This window comes from Myotis yumanensis, unplaced genomic scaffold, assembly GCF_028538775.1.
Source record: "Myotis yumanensis isolate MYYU_CA2020_CCGP unplaced genomic scaffold, mMyoYum1.0.hap1 SCAF_1, whole genome shotgun sequence".
Classification (NCBI taxonomy): domain Eukaryota; kingdom Metazoa; phylum Chordata; class Mammalia; order Chiroptera; family Vespertilionidae; genus Myotis; species Myotis yumanensis.
In genome coordinates, this window is record NW_027223752.1 from 121058062 (window position 1) to 121077569 (window position 19508).

General features: G+C 38.4%; 1 pseudogene; it reads right to left on the bottom strand.

Moving 5' to 3' along the window:
• Positions 1–1377: 1377 nt before the first annotated feature.
• Positions 1378–2223, bottom strand: LOC139005494 (large ribosomal subunit protein eL6 pseudogene; annotated as a pseudogene).
• Between the last annotated feature and the right edge of the window lie 17285 nt (positions 2224–19508).

Below are 19508 nucleotides of genomic sequence, written 5' to 3' on the forward strand. Positions count from 1 at the left end.
CCATTTTGCCTCCTCTTATAACATATCAATTCTACTTCTTAAAATTTTTGAGTACTTACCATTGGGTTTGCAATATACATTTACAACTAATTCAGGTCTACTTTCAAATAACATTATACCACTTGACCAGTTGTAAAATATCTTATAACTGAGTATTCCCAATTCCTCCTTCCCATCTCTTAGAACACTGCTTTCATTTATATCACTTATCCATAAGCTATAATCACACAATACATTGTTGCTAATATTATTTTGAACAAACTTTTATCTGTTGGATCAATTAAAAATAAGTAAAATGAAATATTTTATTTTACCTTTATCCCTTCTCTAATGCTCTTTCTTTTTCATGTAGACCTGTGATTCTACCTGTATTATTTTTCTTCCATCTAAATAAATCTTTTAAAATTCTTGCAAGACATGTCTACTGATGTGTAATTTTCTCAAATTTTGTTTGTTTGAGAAAGTATTTGTTTCCCCATCTTTTTTAAAGGATAATTTCACAGAACACAGTTTTCTAGGTTGGTGATTTTTTTTTCTTTCAGCACTATAAACAATTCATTCCACTATATTTTTGCCTGCATGGCTTCTGAACAGAAATCCAACATAAATCTTATCCTTATTCCTCTCCAAGTAATGCTTCTTTCCCTCCCTGGCTTCTTTCAGGATTTTCTCTGTGCCTTTGATTTTCTGCAGTTTGAATATTATATGCCTAGGTGCAAAGTGCCTACCATGTGCATTCAGCTTTATCTATCTATCTATCTATCTATCTATCTATATCTATCTATCTATCATCTATCTATCTATCATCTATTTTTTCAATTACAGTTGATATTTAACATTATTTTATTCTAGTTTCATGTGTAAGACATATTAATATTATATGACAATTAATATAATTTATGAAGTGATCCCCGATAATTTAAGTACCCACCTGGCACCATACATAGATTATATTTCCTGTGCTGTATTTACATCCTCATGACAATTTTGTAACTGCCAATTTGTACATGTTAGTCCCTTATCCGTTTTCACCTAGCTTCCCAAATGCACCAATCCCCAATCTGGTAACCCTCAGTTTTTTCTCTGTATCTATGAGTCTGTTTCTGTTTGTTTATTATGTTCTTTAGATTCTACATATAAGTAAAGCCATATGACATTTGTCTTTGTCTGGTTTTGGAATCAGGATAATGCTAGCCTCATAAAATGAGCTTGGGAGTCATCCCTCCTTTTGAATTTTTGGGAACAGTTTAAGAAGGATAGGTGCTAGCTCCTCTCTGAATGTTTGGTAAAATTCACCTGTGAAGCCATCTGGTCCAGGGCTTTTGTTTGCTGGGAATTTTTTTCTTTCAGCTATTTAATCACGTTCTTATAAGAAATTCAGAACACCAGTTTGTGAGGATAAAGCCCATTGGTGAGAGTGAACGGAGAGCGGAGATGGCCCTGGAGCTGAGGAACAGCTTTGATTTTTGGCAGAATTTGTGAGTCCACAGCCTCTTGTCAACTTGTGCTGTTCTGTAATCTCGTATTTCTCTTTCTCTGTGTTGAAGATCTCACCCTCCTGGTGTCTGGGCTTTCACAGCTTCTTCTTGAAGTAAGCATCAGTGAGATCTTCGGGTATTTTCACACCACTGATATCAATTTTGGTGGAGGTGGTGATGACAAATTTCTGGTGCAGAGGCACTCGATTGAGGGACAGAGGTCCAGTCACAAGTAGCAACCCACTGCTCAGCTGCTTCAGGAAAACCATGCTCTTGCCTCTGTGGCGCCCAGTGAGGATGATCAGAGTGGTCTCAGGAGTGATGCTGGCCCGCAATCTCCGCACATGCTGACTGAAGGGTCAACAGTTCAGGGTCTTGCCATGGCTCAACAGCTTTCGAGGCACATCTTCAGTAGGATGATATCTAGGCATTTTGCGGAGATTAACCACTCGGGACCAACATTCTTGTCGCCACCAACTGGTTTTGTGACAGTAGCAAGAACTTCCTCCTTCTTTTTCTTTTCAATCCTGGATTTAGCTGCCAAATACTTCCTCTTGTACATGGCCTTTCGGGAATACATAGCCGACCGGGAATATCTGCCAATTCCTCTGACGAGGATGGGGTTTCGGTGGCAGTGGGGCTTCCCCTTCTTAGGTGCCTTAACCTTGCTGGCAGCATCAGCCTTCTTGGCTTCAGGCTTCTTCTCCTTAGTATCCGGCTTCTCAGTTTTCCTTTCACCCGCCATCTTGCAAGATGGGAAAGAGCGGGAATTTTTTGATTAATGCTTCAATTTTGTTTGTTGTAATTGGTGTGTTCAGATTTTCTGTTTCTTCTTAACTCATTCTTGGAAGATTAAATGTTTCTAGGAATTTATCCATTCCATCCAGATTGTCCAATATGTTGTCATATTGTATGCATTTTCTTATAATCCTTTGTGTTTCTATGGTGTCAGTGGTCATTTCTCTCTTTCATTTCTAATTTTATTTATTTGAGTCCTCTCCTTTTTGAAAAATTCTTTATTGTTGAAAGTATTACCTTCTCCCCCCCCCCCCCCATTGACTCTTATGATAGAAGCCATCCTTGATGGACTTGATTCCTCCTGCCTCTTTGACCTCATTGTTTGCTACTCTTCTCCTTACACATTGTACTCTCAGCTTATGGATATTCATTCAGTTCCTTGTCCTCAACTGGTCCTCAAGGATTGCCTGGACTTCTTTTCCACCCTTCTTCCATCCCCCAAACTTGATGAACATCTATTCATCTTTCTAATCTCAAATTATATTTTTCCTTCTTCATGAAAATTCCCTTGACAACCACTCCCTCACTGTTTGGCTCACACTGTTATATATTCTTGTAGCACTTTATACATTTCCCTTATCACACTTTATTATAAGCACTAGAGACCCGGTGCATGAATTCATGCATGGGTGGGGTCCCTCGGGGTGGCCTGTGGGGATTGGGCCGAAACCCACACTCCAACGCCCCCTGCTGCTCCTGCTTGCTGCTCCTGTTCAACCTGGCCCTGCTGTGCCTGCCGTGGGCTAGCACCAGTCATTCCCGATTGGGAGAGACTCACATCGCCGTAGCAGCGCTCACCAGCCATGAGCCCTGCATCTGGCACCCATCCTGAGGGGGGTGGCAGGGGGCCAGGATGTGATTGGCCCTCTGGGCAGGTGGGTGGTGGGATGTCCTTGCCAGCCCAGTATCAAGATCTGTCCCGCTGACATTCCTGCTGGTTGTCGAGAGCCACCTGGTGGCTGCTTTTATATAATTTCTTCCTTGTGGAGCATCTAGGGAGGATTGTGGCACTGTCAGGATTGTGCCTGTGGCGCCGTTCATCAGTGTCTGGACTATTTGAAGATTGGGCCTGCAGGACTACTGAGGGAGTGAGTGGCTGTCACTGGACTGGTGGGCCACTGGGACAGGTCAGTCAGTTGAGTAGAATTCCCGCTGTGGTAATGCATTGACCACCAGGGGACAGCTCCTGTGTTGAGTGTCTGCCTCCTGGTGGACAGTGCACATCATAGCGACTGGTTGACTGGTCATCTGGTCACTTAGGATTTTATGTATATAGAAGATTTGGATAATCACTTGTTTACTATATATGTTCCTGCCAAGATGACAAATACCAAGCTCTATTTGACCAGAGATGAGTTAATTCTTTTCACTGCTGTATCCTTAATGCCTGGCACAGTGTTCAGCTCAGAGTAATCATTCATTATATATTTACTGAGTGAATGAATAAATGTCATGGGGATGGCTATAGAACTATACTCTCTAATGCAGTGGCCACTAGCCACATGTAGCTGGTGAGAACTTGAAATTTGACTAGCACAAGTTTAGATGTGCTATAAGTATAAAATACACACTAGATTTCAAAGACTTAGTGTGAAAAAAATCCCTCATTAATAAAGTTTTGTATTTACTGCATGTTTAAATGATAATATGTTGGACATACTAGATTAAATAAAATGTAAAATCAAAATTAATTTCATCTGTTTATTTTTACCTCTTTTAATGTGACTTGTAGAAAACTTAAATTATATGTGTGGCTTGCATTATATTCCTGTTTGACAGCACTGTTTGTATCACTTTGAACTAAAATGGAATGCCAAAGCTTTTAAGTTTTCTCACATTAAAATGGTAAAAGCCTTCATTTAAAAACTTTGCATTGTTCATACTGCAACCTCATTCTTTCTTTTGCCAGTATGCTTGGTTACTAGGCTTGTGGGGTCATCAGTCTCCCTGTCTTGCACCTCCCCACTCAGTTTCTAATTTCTCAGTGGTCACAAGGGGGCTTGAGGAAGATCTGTAATTGGCAGTCACCTTAACAGTGCCTGTGAGGACTGCTTGCCCTTGGTGCAGTAATAGTGCGCATAAGTCAAGGATTCACTAGACTCATAAGTCTAAAAACTACATAATTGGTATGTGAATCAGAAAGAAGAATTGGTTTTTGTCCTTGAAATGTTTTTTTCTCTGAGTCTGACAAAGCCATGTAGGAATGGTTTTTGGTATCTGATAATGAATGCTCCCTCCCCTATCCCTCTGTCTCATTGCTTAGATTTTAAAAAGAGTTATTTTGGAAATATCTGTTTCATTTTATCTACTTTTCCTTAGAAATGTGAAAAATCTCTGTTGGGGTGCCTTAAGTTTATTAAATATGTCCTACCATTTTGTCTTTGCAGCATCTGTGCTGTTGATCTATTGTTTAAAAAAACTGCATCTTCTTTATTTTGCATACTTAATTTCAGAACAACAACAACCACAACAAGAACACTGTAATATACAACATCCAAATCCAATGTCAAATATGAGAAGAGAAGGCTTGAGGTGCTTGTAATATGCCTTAGGCAAAGACAGGAGAGGAACACAACTACTAAACATCAGCAGAGGAAACTAGGTGGGCTAGGGCCATGCAGGGCTGCTGGGGGAGACATGAAGACACCACACAGAGGACACAGAAATTGCCCAATTCAAGTCTCATATCATCAATACTGTCTACTCCAACAAGGAAATTTTCCTTCAGAATTTGATCAGTAACACTGCTGGTATCTTGGACAAGATACAGTATGAGAGCCTGACTGATCCTTCCAAGTTGGACATTGGTAAAGAGCTGTACATTGACATCATCCTCAACCACTAGGAATTCACCCTGACTCTAGTGTACACAGGTATTGGCATGACCAAAGCTGATCTCAAAAATAATCGGGGAACCATTGCCAAGACTGGTACAAAATCATTTATGGAGGTTCTCCAGACATCTCTTTTTGCTCTTCTGATTGGGTGTTTTTTGCTTCCTCACCTTCCAAATCGTTGATTTGATTCTCAGAATTCTCTACTCTACTGTTGAATCTCTGTAAATTATTTTTTATTTCAGTTAGTGTTTAATTTCTGACTGGTTCTTTTTTATGTCCTTGAAAGTCTCACTAAGTCCCCTGAAGCTCTCCTTAAGATCCTTGAGCAACCTTGTAACCATTATTTTAAACTCTGTATTCAGTAGTTTGCTGGCTTCCATTTCTTTCATTTGTGACATGTTTCTTTGTCTCTGCATTTTGACTGCTTTCCTGTGTGTCTTTCTATGTATTAGGTAGAGCTGCTGTGTCTCCTGGAATTGGTAGAATGGCCTTGTATACTAGTTGTCCTGTAGGGCCCAGTGGCTCAGGCGCCCAACTCACCTGAGCTGGGCCCTCTAGGTGACCTCTGTGTGGGCTGTGTGGACAGTCTTGTTGTAGTTGAGCCTAGATTGCTATTGGTGTCACTGGGAGGAATTGACCTCCAGGCTAGTTGGCTGTGAGGACCAGCTGCTACTACAGTGGGAGAGCTGCTGTGTAGGAAATACCCTTATGAAGCAGGACTTTCTTCAATGGGGCTTTTTGGTGCTCACTGAGTCTGCCCCTTGAGTGTGTCACTTGTGGATGTTTAGAGTTGTTATCTGGTATGGTCTGAAGCTATTCACTGGATCACTGGGTCTGGGGATTCCTGGGATGTACAAAGTCAGCCACTGCCTGGGGCCACTCAGCAGGAGCTACAGAGAGATCAGCAGATGGCTGCTACTTATATTGCAGTCTAGGGAATTTATTTAATTTAAACATTACTGGAAAAAGGCATAATTTCTAAATTATTTGTTGCCCCAAGTTACTTTATATATTTGAACTCTATGTGAATTAGCATTCTCCAGAGAAACAGAACCAATATATGTATCAATATGTATAAAGAACATTTTTTATAGAAATTGGCTCATGGGATTATGGAACCTGAGAAGTTTCACAATTTGCTGACTACAGTTGGAAACCCAGGAAAACTGGTGGTGTAATTCCATTTGAGGCTTAAGAACCAGGGGAGCCAACGCTGTAAATCCTAATCTGAGTCTGAGATTCAGGAGTGCTGATGTTAAGGGCAGATGATGGATGTTCCATTTCAAGCAAAGAGAGCAAATTCTCCCTTCTTCTGCCTTTTTGTTGTTCTGCCTTCAACAGATTGGATGATACACACCCATATTGGTGAGGGCATCTTCTTTACTCAGTTGCTGACTCAAATGCTAATCTCTTCCAGAAATACCCTCACAGATACACCCAGAAATAATATTTTACCAGCTACTTTGGCATCCCTTAGCCCAGTCAAATTGACAGCTGAAATTAATCATCATGCTATGAATGCTGTATACCATTCACAAAAGAAAAAAGAAAATATTTTGTTTCTGTCTTTAAGGAATTTATACTCAGTTCATTACACTATTTGCATATTGAATAAAATGCTGGGCAGGCTTTGCCTGGGATAGGAGGCTGTAATTATGTGTGGTTCATCTGGCTTTGTGTCCAACAATTTCTTATTAGGCTCATCATTAATATTTACATTTTAACCACCACTGTATTCAGAAAAAGTCATCCTTGTTCCCTATTAATTGCCCTATTAGAAGGACTGCTTTTTCAGTCTTCAGTTGATCAATATCCAGGGAATAATCAAATTGTCTCCTTCCTGTGACTGTTGGCCACATGAGGCAATCAGAATGAGTGGTGGTTAGTGTGGGTTCTGAGCACCAAATGAGTAAAAAACCCTTATTTACAGGACCTTTTGGTCCCGGTGTGGTGTGAGAAATATTCGAGTAGCTTTTACCTTTGTGGGTGTTGTTTTGGCTGAGTGGGTTGTTTCCATGAGGAGTGACTATCAGCTCTCCCAAGCACAGCCCAGCTGAGGTGCAGGTCAGTGCTTTAGGTTTTTTTGTCCTTTCTCGTTATGTCTCAGACTCACTGGCCCATCTAGGTTGTCACAATGTGAAAAGCCAACTGAAGGGGAATCTTGGGAGTCACTTTACCACACATCCCACTTGTCATTGAGGATGTCAATAAAATAAGTGCCACTTGCTATTTAGACACTGCAGGGTCAGTGGCACCTGTGCAGTGCTCAATATGCTATTGTGCTCCCCATCCCTGGGTGGAGGGGGAGCCATCTGGTAGCTTTTTTGTGGGTTGAGTTGTTGGTAGGCAAGTAACATCCAGCTCTTGAGGAGATAAAATGACCCTGAAGGAAAGGATTTCCTTCAACAGAAGTAAAAATTTATAGCTTACTACAAATTTTCAAAAACTTTTAAGACACAATATTCTGTCATGACATACAAACACACACATGTATATATACATTAAAAGCAGTGGTTCTCAACCTGTGGGTCACGACCCCTTTGGCGGTCGAATGACCCTTTCACAGGGGTCGCCTAAGACCATCCTGCATATCAGATATTTACATTATGATTCATAACAGTAGCAATATTACAGTTATGGTTGGGTCACAACATGAGGAACTGTATTTAAAGGGCCAGAAGGTTGAGAACCACTGATTAAAAGCTTTGAAGTATAGTGTATGCCCTCTTTGAAGATCTATGCAGTGTGAGTTTGGGGAGAACGTACTAGATATCATTATTGATTGAGAAGTTATAGATATACTAGAGGCCTGGTGCACAAAATGCGTGCATGGGTAGGGTCCCTAGGCCTGGCCGGTGATCAGGGCTGATCGGGGCCTTTCAGCTGCTGGCCAGGGCCTTCCTTTTTTCAACGTTGCCCCCTGGTGGTCAGCACATGTCATAGCAAGCGATTGAACTCCTGGTCTCTCGGTTGAAATCCCGAGGAGACAATGTGCATATTAGCCTTTTATATATGTAGATGTATACACACACACACACACACACACACACACACACACACGTATAATGTATGTAATAATTAAAAGTGAAGATATAGACAATCAATACAGGTGTATTTAACAAGTGAATGAGGAGAAGTCTTATCTATCCTAGTATGTTTTCTGAGTATTAATACTGTTGTAGTAGAAAACATATTAAGGATTTCTAGTTGCAGAGATTTTTCTAGTATATGTGTTTATTTAGCCTGCCTAAGAAGAAGAAAGAGTGAGAGAACAAGTGAGAAAGAGAATAATTCAAGCCAGCACATGAGACCACTGATATGTGAGCAAGTTGTTGTGGATTTTAGAGCATCTGTTGACCCATTTTGCCTTATAAACATTCCATGTAGAAATATGACTTATTTATCATGTATTTAAATTGTGCTTTTCTTTCTCTGATGCTTTATTTAAAAAACGTAAACCATGTCAGTTTCTGGAAGTAACTTCTTTGATTATTTTTCCCCTTAAAAAAACAATTTTTCTAATATACCAAACAAAGCAGGAATTGTGATTTCAAGTATGTGAAAATAAAATTTATCTTAAAAATGTCAATCATTAATTTGATTAAACCAGTTAAACAAAGGACAAAGTGATATCAGAGATTTGGATTCAGGTCTGAGAAAATTAAAGTAAAGCAATTAAAAATATCATGAAGTTGAAAAAAATATTTTGAACTTTCCCCCAAAAGCTCTTTTGATCTTTATTATACAAACAGAATCAGACTATAGTGGAAGTGCATTTTTTAATCTCCTCTTTTCTCAGGACAGAATACTGTGGAAGGTGTGATATGCTTTCAAAATCCCTGGCAAGGCTTGGTCTCCTGACTCAAACTTGGCCATTCAGTCCTTCCTGGGATTTTTAGAGTTGTAAAATGAGAGCTGGTGAGGTGTTTTTTCTCTGGTGGTTAAAGTCATAGGAAGTAATAAGAAGTGAACCATGAATGCTGCCAAGAACTTGCTATTTGGAGAAGTCAGTTGGCTGTGAGAAGGGATTCAGGAGAGAGAGAAATGAGAGAGAGAGAGAGAGAGAGAGAGAGAGAGAGAGAGAGAGAATTTCATGGGCCGGTGTACTTCACCTCTTTTGATTTTTTCCTCCTCTTGCATCCAAGAGAGTTCTAAATTATAGACAGACTTTAAAGCTATCTTCAGAAGACAGTAGGGATTTGATAATATATCTTTCAAATTGCTTATATATCTATGTAAAAGGCTTGCTAATTTAGCTTTCTTTGGGAATAATTTCCAGTTAGAAGTACTTATGTGTTTCATTTTAACTAGCATGTTATAGCAAATATTGTTTTGTATACATTGGTTCTGTGTTTAGAATACAGTGCCAACTAGGTAGGGTACATTGAAAATCTCTTTCATATAAAGTCCAATTTTATGACTTGCCTTAGACATTAAATTAAATTTAAACATTAAATCATTAAATCACTGGATCATCGCATCACATGGATTCCATATTTTCTATTAAAATGGGAGAGTTTTCATTTCCTGGAGCTTTCTGTTGAAGCAGGGCAGGTCGGGTGAAGAAAGCTCTAGCATTGCCATGGCTGAGGGTAGCTGGTGGAGTGTGATGCCCAAGTAAAGCCTCAGGGAAGAAGGGATTTCCACAAGAGGTTGTACTTATGGTTCCAAAAATCTCGGACTCACCATCCTGGTGACCTAATGGATAAGAATGTCCCTCTTTTCGATGGGGTCTCCAGTTTAGATGAATATGACCTGCAGTAGCTAGTGGAAAGTCAAGGTCTTGTTTGTTTCTTGATTTGATTTCTTTTGAAAGAATAAAGGCTCTGATCTCAAAAAAAATAGTGTCTTTATTTCAATTGAAGCAAACAATCACTTTGAGTTCAGGATGACCAATATGCAATTTATAACATCTGAAGCAATTTTTTCCTGCAACCTCCTGAGGGTAGAGGACAGTAATATTTAAAGTCACCTTTTCCATTAACTTTCAGACCTCCATCAGAGCAAGAATATAAGCATAGTCATTGTCATGCATCACCAACACATTGAACCACTGTCATGTTAAATGCTTGTGTACTGGTTTTTTTTATTTATACCTACTATTTATTTGCTGAAAGTTATTTTTCTAGGTGTAAGTATAATGTTGTAATCCAGACAACATTCTGTGTGCCTAAGACAGGGGTCCTTAAAGGTTCTCCCTCACTGGGTATGCCAGCCTGCAGAGAGAGTGCACAAGGCCCATCTACTGTCAGACTCGGTGGATCATCATATCTGGAAGATTTTCTTCAAATCAGATGATAAAACATTTGTCAATATGGACTGAATTAATGTTATCTATAAACAGTCTACCATGTACATTTACACATGACACAGTATAAAGTTAGATAGTGTTTTTGAAACAAATTCCAAGCTTCTTCATAAAGAGGAGGTGATAATCCAAACCATATAGTTAAAAATATGGTTTCTTGTATGTTGTGCCTCAATGCATGTGTCCTGGACTGTCTGCCCTGGCAATCCACCTCTAGCTTCAGGGCCTTTATCACCATTTCCTGGGATTTCCTTAAACACTAACAAAACATTTATTAATCACTTCATTCCTGCAGAAGATTTTACTTTCCTCAGATTGGCTATTAAAAGGGAGCTGCTTTATTTGTAAATGAAAACAACTCACTGAGATTCAGCACACTGTTATCTCACTGTTATTTCAATTGAAGCAAATGTAATCACTGTAGCAAAGTGTTATTGTGTTCTTTCCCAGGTCTTAGTGGAAAGTAAGAGTGTTCTGTGCTGAGGACTGAGAAGGTCAATTAAAAAACTTCATTGACAAGAGCAGGCATTTTCTTTCTTGAGTCTGGCCAGAAACGGATTTACCCCATTTTGCACAACACTCTGTCAGCAACACTTCGAAATTATTGCTTAATCCCTTCAGGATGGAGTGCACCAGAGGGAACTGTGCAGGCTTAAAGAGTAACTTTTTTTTTTCCAGTGAAAAAAAGCAGTACCCAGCATTTTTTTTTCTGTTTAGTATATGATGACAGTTGGCTTATGCCAGTTATGTTTAGGTATTTAAAATTAATTTTTTTATTCATTAGGAGCCAAATATGCCTTTTGAGAAAGTTTTGCTTTTTGTATTCATAACTTTTTTGGGAGGATGCCTCAGGTAGCTCCTACAGGCCTGACTAAAGTGTAGCAGAGGTAGAGACAGTTAAGAAGGTTTCATAGCACATACACTGTGTAAGTTGGTACAACTATTATGGAAAACAATATGGAGTTTTCTCAAATTTAAAAATACCACAACGATATAATCCAGAAATCCCACTTCTGGGTTTATATCCAAAGGAAATGAAATCTATACTTTGAAGAGATGTCTGCACTTCCATGTTTATTACAGCATTATTCACAATAGCTAAGACATAAAACAATGTAAATTTTTATTGATGGATGAATGGATAAAGAAAATGTGATATACACATACCTATATAATATTATATTATTCAGTCATAAAAATAAGAAAATCCTTTCATTTGCAATGGTAAGAATGAATGTAGAGGACATCATGTTAAGTGAAAAAAGTCAGATACAGAAAGACAAATACTGTATGATCTCAAATATATAGAGATCTAAAAATGTTGAATTCACAGAAACAAAGTAGAATGGTGGTTACCAAGAGGTAGGGGATAGGAGAAATAGAGAGATGTTGGTCAAAGGGTACAGACTTTCAGTTATGAGATGAATGAATTCTGGTGATCTAATGTATAGAATGATGACAATAGTTAACAATACTGTATTGTGTACTTGAAATTGGCTAAGGGAGTAGATCTTAATTGTTCTCACCACACATACAACAAGGTAACAATGTGAGGTGATGGATCTGTTTATCAACTTGATTGTGTTATTTCACAATGTACAATACATTAGATCATCACACTGTATACCATACATCAAGAACAGTATAAAAATAAGCTATCAAGCTACAATTGTTAATATACAATTTTTATTTGTCAATCATAATTCAATAAAGCTAGAAAAAAAATAAGAAATGGCAGTGATTATGCTGCAGGTTCAGCTCTTTCAAAGCTGGCAACAGAAGTGATGGCAGCACCGTAACTACATGATGGTGCGGACAGTGATGCGGAACAATTGATCCTTTCTGAGGCCCATGGCACATGCTGCTGCCCTTAGGGTATTGGAAAGACATGTGAAGGTAAGGCGGAGTGCCTTTCTGTGTCTTTTTGAATTTGTTTAAGCAGTAAGATGACCTGCCTGAAGAGTATGAAGAACTGAGGGAAATGGAAAACTCAGAGGAATTTGATGGATATAAATTTAGATGGTAATAAGTTATCCTTTTAGATAGGTCCTTGTATGACAGCAGATGACTAATGACTTAGTGGGTAAATTGATGGCGAGCTTGGATATAGAGTATTAGAGTGATCTTGGAGAGTGTCCCAAAGTATACTAAGTTGGGATTTTGTTAGTTAAGAAACGGATTTTTAAAATATTCATTGTTTAGGAAGAACATGATATCAATGGGAAGATTAGAAAGCAATGAAGGTAAGGAATACTGAGATGTTACTGAGGACAATATCATGGAAGGTCATTACTATGTTTTCTAGAGAGCAGTTCCAGAAAATATAAAGTTTAGTTGCCAGGATGATCAGTCTATTGGACAAACCTCATGTAGATGTTGGTTCTTAGGTACTTGAGTCTTTTTGTATTGTTCTTTGTACTGAGGTGATCTAGTAACCTGCTCTTTTTTCATAATACTTACATGAAACCCAGTATAAATTAATATTAATTTTTGATTCTCATGTTAATAGTTACATTGTGAGAGGGGTAGTGGTTAAACAAGACAATCTGTTAGGGTTCATGTGGAATGAACATTGGAAAGCTTTATTAACACTTGGAGTGCGGGAAACGAGTTAAGTCGGCTCGCGTGAATTGCGCGTACTCCGCGGGAGCCGTCTTAACTCGGTTCATATAGATTTGCGGTGGAGTGTGGGATACGTGTAAACTCGGGCCGATTGAAACTGCGTATTACCAAATATTTGTTTGTTTGCCGTTCACAAAGATACCTACCTGCGTATGCGAACCGTTTCATACCCATTGGGGTAATAGGTATCATAAAAATCCCTGATTTTGCGCGGGAAACCTAAATAATTGCCTGCGCCATCTTATATTTTGGCGGGAAATTCACCCGACACCGTAGTGTTAATAGTTAATATGCAGATTGGCAGTGGCTCCTTTCCTTAGCAGATGTGTCACATGTCAAGAGTCACAAACGATGAGATGAGAGACGTGGGGGCTCTTCAGTCCAGTGAGTCCTCACTCTCAGCATGTTGCGATGTTTTGCAATTCATATGCATTGCTTATGTAGACCAATGGATTATAGTCCAGATGTAAATAAGAACCCCCACAAAATGGACATGTGGTTTAACAAGAATCTTATCAAAGAATTTTGGCTTGAAGATAAACTAGTTATGCTGGGAATAACAAGGAAATCACAAAGCTGACACTCCTAGTCATAATTTTAACTCTTTATCAATCACATCATAAAACAATCACAAAGTTTGAAACCATCAAGAACAGTATAAAAAATGAACTACTAATCTACAATTGTTAATGTAGATGAACCATCTCATTAACAATTAACCAATCTCATTCACAGTACATATTATGCCAAATAATAATAGGGAAGGACAGTAGTACATGTATATATTATAAATAAATAAGTATACATGGATTAGGAGTGGGTACTCCAAATTTTTTTCCAAGGGGATGCATATGTGGCTAAAAAGTTTGGAGATCACTCCTCTCCATTATTTCTGTAGTGTTAATACTCAAGTGTGCTTTTCAACCTTCCAACACCTATTTAAAGTTATTAAGGTACTTAGATTACAACTCTCAGTTCTATTAGAGAAAATTACACGTATGTTATGAAGCCTTGACTACAATAAGGCTGGGGTACTTATTGCTCCTCTGAGCTTCCAGGCACCGAATCACTTACAATTTACTTCTCTAACTGTTTATATTGTTCAGCTGTGTGTGCCTGCTCTTCCCAAGAGGCTCCCTTGCCAGAAACAGCCCCCTCTTTTTTCTATTATTAGGAAGACTATAATTTTCAGTCTAAAAGGCAAGACAACGTATGTAATAACGTAACTCTTAGAATGTATTTTGAAAATCTAGAATGTATGATTGCTATGGCTAAAGTGTTATGTATGGTGAATTCTAGGCAAATAAAAGCTCAAAATTACTCTGTTGATTGAGACAAAGAGTCTTTTCAAGTGTTACTCTACTATGCAAAGGGATCAGTATCTATGTTGCCTTTGTTAAATACGCCATGCACTCAAACTTCAGAGGAGTTTTTTAGCGCTTGTGTTCAGTCATAATATGACTCACAATATGTAAATGAGGAAGTAATCATGTCTGCACTTTAAAAGGAGCTGGATCTGAGATAGAGACACATTTTGCATGTTTTATGTCCCATGTTCCTAATTATTTGATTAGAGTTGATTACTCTTCAGTTCCACTGGGAAGTGTAATTGGGTAGGCATCTGTAATTTGGTTTTGTGTGTTTGTTTTGGTGCGTGCGTTTGTGTGTTTTCAGTTTTCCTCCCAATACTTACTTGAATAAGCAGACACTAAAAGAGAAGATAACTTCCATCCTACCATGACAGCTCAGGGATTTTTCCCATTTATCAACTGATTTATTGTAGTTCTTTCAATAGCTTTTTAGTTGCTTATTTTATAACCAGTCATCCATATCCATCTTTAAGTTATACTTTGCTTTTATAATGGCTTAGAAAAATATTATTTAAAAATATTTTATCCAGAGATCATTGCATACAAGTATTTTTTGCTAAATAAGTATTGTATAATAATAAATTCTCCAATAAAAAAGTATAATGATTTATGCCAGATAAGTAATAAGCCCAAGGCATATCTTTGAAAGAACTCAGAATCCATAGTACAAAGAGAAGTGTCAATTTTTATTTAATAAGGACTTTTATCTTATTACCAAGAGATTTCATTTTATTTGTTATGAATGATATTACAGAGTCACTAAATAGTTTTTTCCCTAGAGAAATGAGCTGAATTAACAAATGTCAATTATAGTAGGTTCAGTTTGACCAGACACAGATCACATTTGGGTAAATCTAACAAGGTTGATTTTTCTGGATGTTACAGAAACAGATCATAGCAACATTATCCAATGACAGATGGAGGCACAAGTTTCCAGGTCACCTAAAAAGGACCTCCCCAGCAGCTACACTGTTGTGGATGAGAAGTTGGAGTGACTGTTGGTTACATCAAAACTTCTAGAAGCTCAGTGCTTCCTCCCATGCCCAGCCTTTTATACCTGAAGCTGGAGCAGCAGGTAAATGTAGTTTGGACGTAAGCTGGGAATGCTCATCTGAGCCAGATGCATCTCATTCATGATGGTGTTAAAACAGTGGTTCTCAACCTTCTGGCCCTTTAAATACAGTTCCTCATGTTGTGACCCAACCATAAAATTATTTTCGTTGCTACTTCATAACTGCAATGTTGCTACTGTTATGAATTGTAATGTAAATATCTGATATGCAGGATGGTCTTAGGCGACCCCTGTGAAAGGGTCATTTGACCGCCCAAGGGGTCGCGACCCACAGGTTGAGAACTGCTGTGTTAAAAAGTATACAAATGATGTTCTGCGTATGTTTCAGTAAAGCACACTTAGGCTTGAACACAATGTTCATTTATCACCTTAGGCTACCTGAGCTCTTACTAGTACAACCTGTGCTTCCTGGTTTCCTGAAGAAAGAGTACAAAACAAGGATGGGGTCAGTTACCCAGATAATTCCAGACTGAGGCTAAAGGTCTTGAGATAATTAGTAGGATTACCCATACATGTCCACCATAAACCCAGAGGAAAATCTAAATTAACTGTAATCAATCAACCAAGAGATATCCAGAACCTACATTTGGGGCATATTTTTCTCAGGTAGTTCCAAAATAAAATCATACTAGGATACTATTTAATAACTTGCTTTTATCTTAATAAAATATTATTGACCTCTTTTCACATTAATAAATATTGGTCTACAATTATGTAATTGTTTTAATGACTGCATAATGCTCTATGATATGTTTTAGCATTTATGTTTTTAATCCTTCTGTTATTATAAAACTAGAGGCCCAGTACACAAAATTTGTGCATGGGGGTGTGTGTCCCTCAGCCCAGCCTGCACCCTCCCCAATCTGGGGCCCCTCGGGGGACATCCCTCTCACAATCCGGGACTGCTGGCTCCCAACCGCTCACCTGCCTGCCTACCAGATTGATGCCTAACTGCTCCCCTGCCAGCCTGGTCGCTCCCAACTGCCCTCCCCTGCTGGCCTGGTTGCTCCCAACTGCCGTCCCCTGCCGGCCATCTTGTGACCACATGGGGGCAGCCATCTTGTGTGAGGGTATGATGATCAATTTGCATATTACCTCTTTATTTTACAAGATTGCTATGTTGAATCTCCTTGTAGTTATACCTTTTAGGTAGGTATGTTGCCAAATTAATTTTTTCCTCTCTCCTATAAAGTTCTTTTACACATTTAGTATGAATGCAACTCTTAACAATGTTAGATGCCTCATAAAGGGTGAATTTTAACTCTGGGCAGTCTGGTTAACAAATAATTATTAGAAGTTGTCTAAGGGGATTGGGTGGTCATAAATGAAACTAAGTTAACCAAGAAAAATAATATTTAGAGCAGAGAGGATGTTTTTCCCTTTCAGGTCAGTTTGTTGAGGTATACTTTATATGCAGTAAAACTTACCCTTTTTAAGTGTATGACTCCATGAATGTTGATACATTCACATAATCAGGTAACATCTTTTTAACCTTTCCCTCACCCTAATGTCCCTTCAGCCCTCTTTGTAGTCATTCCTCTATCCCAACCTCAGCCCCTGGCAACTACTAATCTAGTTTCCTATTACGTAGTGTTGCCTTTTCAGAACTATCATAAAAATGGAACCATGCAGTATATAGCCTTTTGAGTCTGGCTTCTCTTATGTAGCAGGATACCCTTGAAATTCATCCACATCACTGCATGTATCAGTAGTTTGCTACTTTTTATATTACTCACCAGTTGATGGGCATTGAGTTGTTTCCAGTTTTTGGCAGTTATGAATAAAGCTGTTAAAATATTTGCATACAGATTTTTTAAAAAAAATATATTTTATTGATTTTTTTTTACAGAGAGGAAGGGAGAGAGATAGAGAGCTAGAAACATCGATGAGAGAGAAACATCGATCAGCTGCCTCCTGCACATCTCCTACTGGGGATGTGCCCACAACCCAGGTACATGCCCTTGACTGGAATCAAACCTGGGACCCTTCAGTCCGCAGGCCGATGCTCTATCCACTGAGCCAAACTGGTTTCGGCTGCATACAGATTTTTATGTGGACATATATTTTTATTTCATTTGGGTAAAATTTTAGGATTAAGTTTGCTGGATTGTATGGAAGTGTATTTTTAACTTTATAAGGAATTGCCAAACTTCCACACAGGCTGCATCATTCTGCATAACCATCAACAATGTATGAGAGTTCCAGTTGTTCTCTGTCCTCACCCACACTTGGCATTGTCAGTTTATAATTTATCTTTTCTCTTTAAATTTTAGATATTCTAATAGTTGTGTAATAGTACTTCCTTGTGGTTTAAATTTGACTAAACACTGTAATGACTAAAGATGTTGAACACCTTTTCAGGTACTTTTTCTTGCCCCATCTATATATATTTCTTTCTTTCTTTTTTTTTTTTAAATAATTTTATGGTTGGGTCACAACAAGAGGAACTGTATTTATTTATTTATTTATTTATTTGTATATTTTATTGATTTTTTACAGAGAGGAAGGGAGAGGGATAGAGAGTTAGAAACATTGATGAGTGAGAAACATCGATCAGCTGCCTCTTGCACACTCCCTACTGGAGATGTGCCCGCAACCAAGGTACATGCCCTTGACTGGAATCGAACCTGGGACCTTTCAGTCCGCAGACCAACGCTCTATCCACTGAGCCAAACCGGTTAGGGCATATATATATTTCTTGATGAAGTGTCTGTTCAAATCCTTTCCCATGTTTAAAAATTGGATTTTTTAATTATTATTGAGTTTTGAGTGTTATTTATGTATCTTGAAATATAAGTTATTTTAACCACTCTTTTTTGAAAAGGCTATTAGAAAGATATACTTTGGGGACAGTGTAATAAGACCTTCAAAAATCTTGTTCATAAAGCAACAAAAACACCAGTGACAAGTGTGAAAATCAACTTTTTAAAAAAAAATTTTAATTAAATCTTTATTGTTCAGATTACATTTGTTCCTCTTTTCCCCCTCTCCCCTTAACTCCCCTCCTCCCAGTTCCTGCCCCACCCTCCGCCCTCACTCCCCACCCACTGTCCTCATCCATAGGTGCATGATTTTTGTCCAGTCTCTTCCCGCATCTCCCACTCCCCTTTCCCCCCCAAGAATAGTCAGTCCCTTCCCTTTCTATGTCCCTGATTCATTATAATCACCAGTTCATTCTGTACATCAGATTATTTATTCACTTGATTCTTAGATTCGCTTGTTGATAGATGCATGTTTGTTGTTCATAATTTGTATCTTTAACTTCTTCTTCTTCTTCTTCCTCTTCTTAAAGGATACCTTTCAGCATTTCATATAATACTGGTTTAGTGGTGATGAACTCCTTTAGCTTTTCCTTATCTGTGAAGCTCTTTATCTGATCTTCAATTCTGAATGATAGCTTTGCTGGATAAAGTAATCTTGGTTGTAGGTTCTTGGCATTCATCACTTTGAATATTTCTTGCCATTCCCTTCTGGCCTGCAACGTTTCTGTTGAGAAATCAGCTGACAGTCGTAAGGGTATTCCCTTGTAGGTAATTGACTTTCTTTCTCTTGCTGCTTTTAAGAGTCTCTCTTTGTCTTTTGCTCTTGGCATTTTAATTATGATGTGTCTTGGTGTGGTCCTCTTTGGATTCCTTTTGTTTGGGGTTCTCTGCGCTTCTTGGACCTCTAAGTCTATTTCTTTCACCAGGTGGGGGAAGTTTTCTGTCATTATTTCTTCAAATAGGTTTTCAATATCTTGCTCTCTCTCATCTTCTGGTACCCCTATAATTCTGATATTAGTGTGCTTGAGGCTGTCCCAGAGGCTCCTTACACTATCTTTGTATTTTCGGATTCTTTTTTCATTTTGCTTTTCCGGTTGGGTGTTTTTTGCTTCTTTGCATTTCAAATCTTTGACTTGATTCTTGTGCTCCTCTGGTCTGCTGTTGGGTGTCTGTATAATATTCTTTATTTCAGTCAGTGAATGCTTAATTTCTAGTTGGTTCTTTATCACAACATCGAGGGTCTCATTAGTTTTCTTGAGAC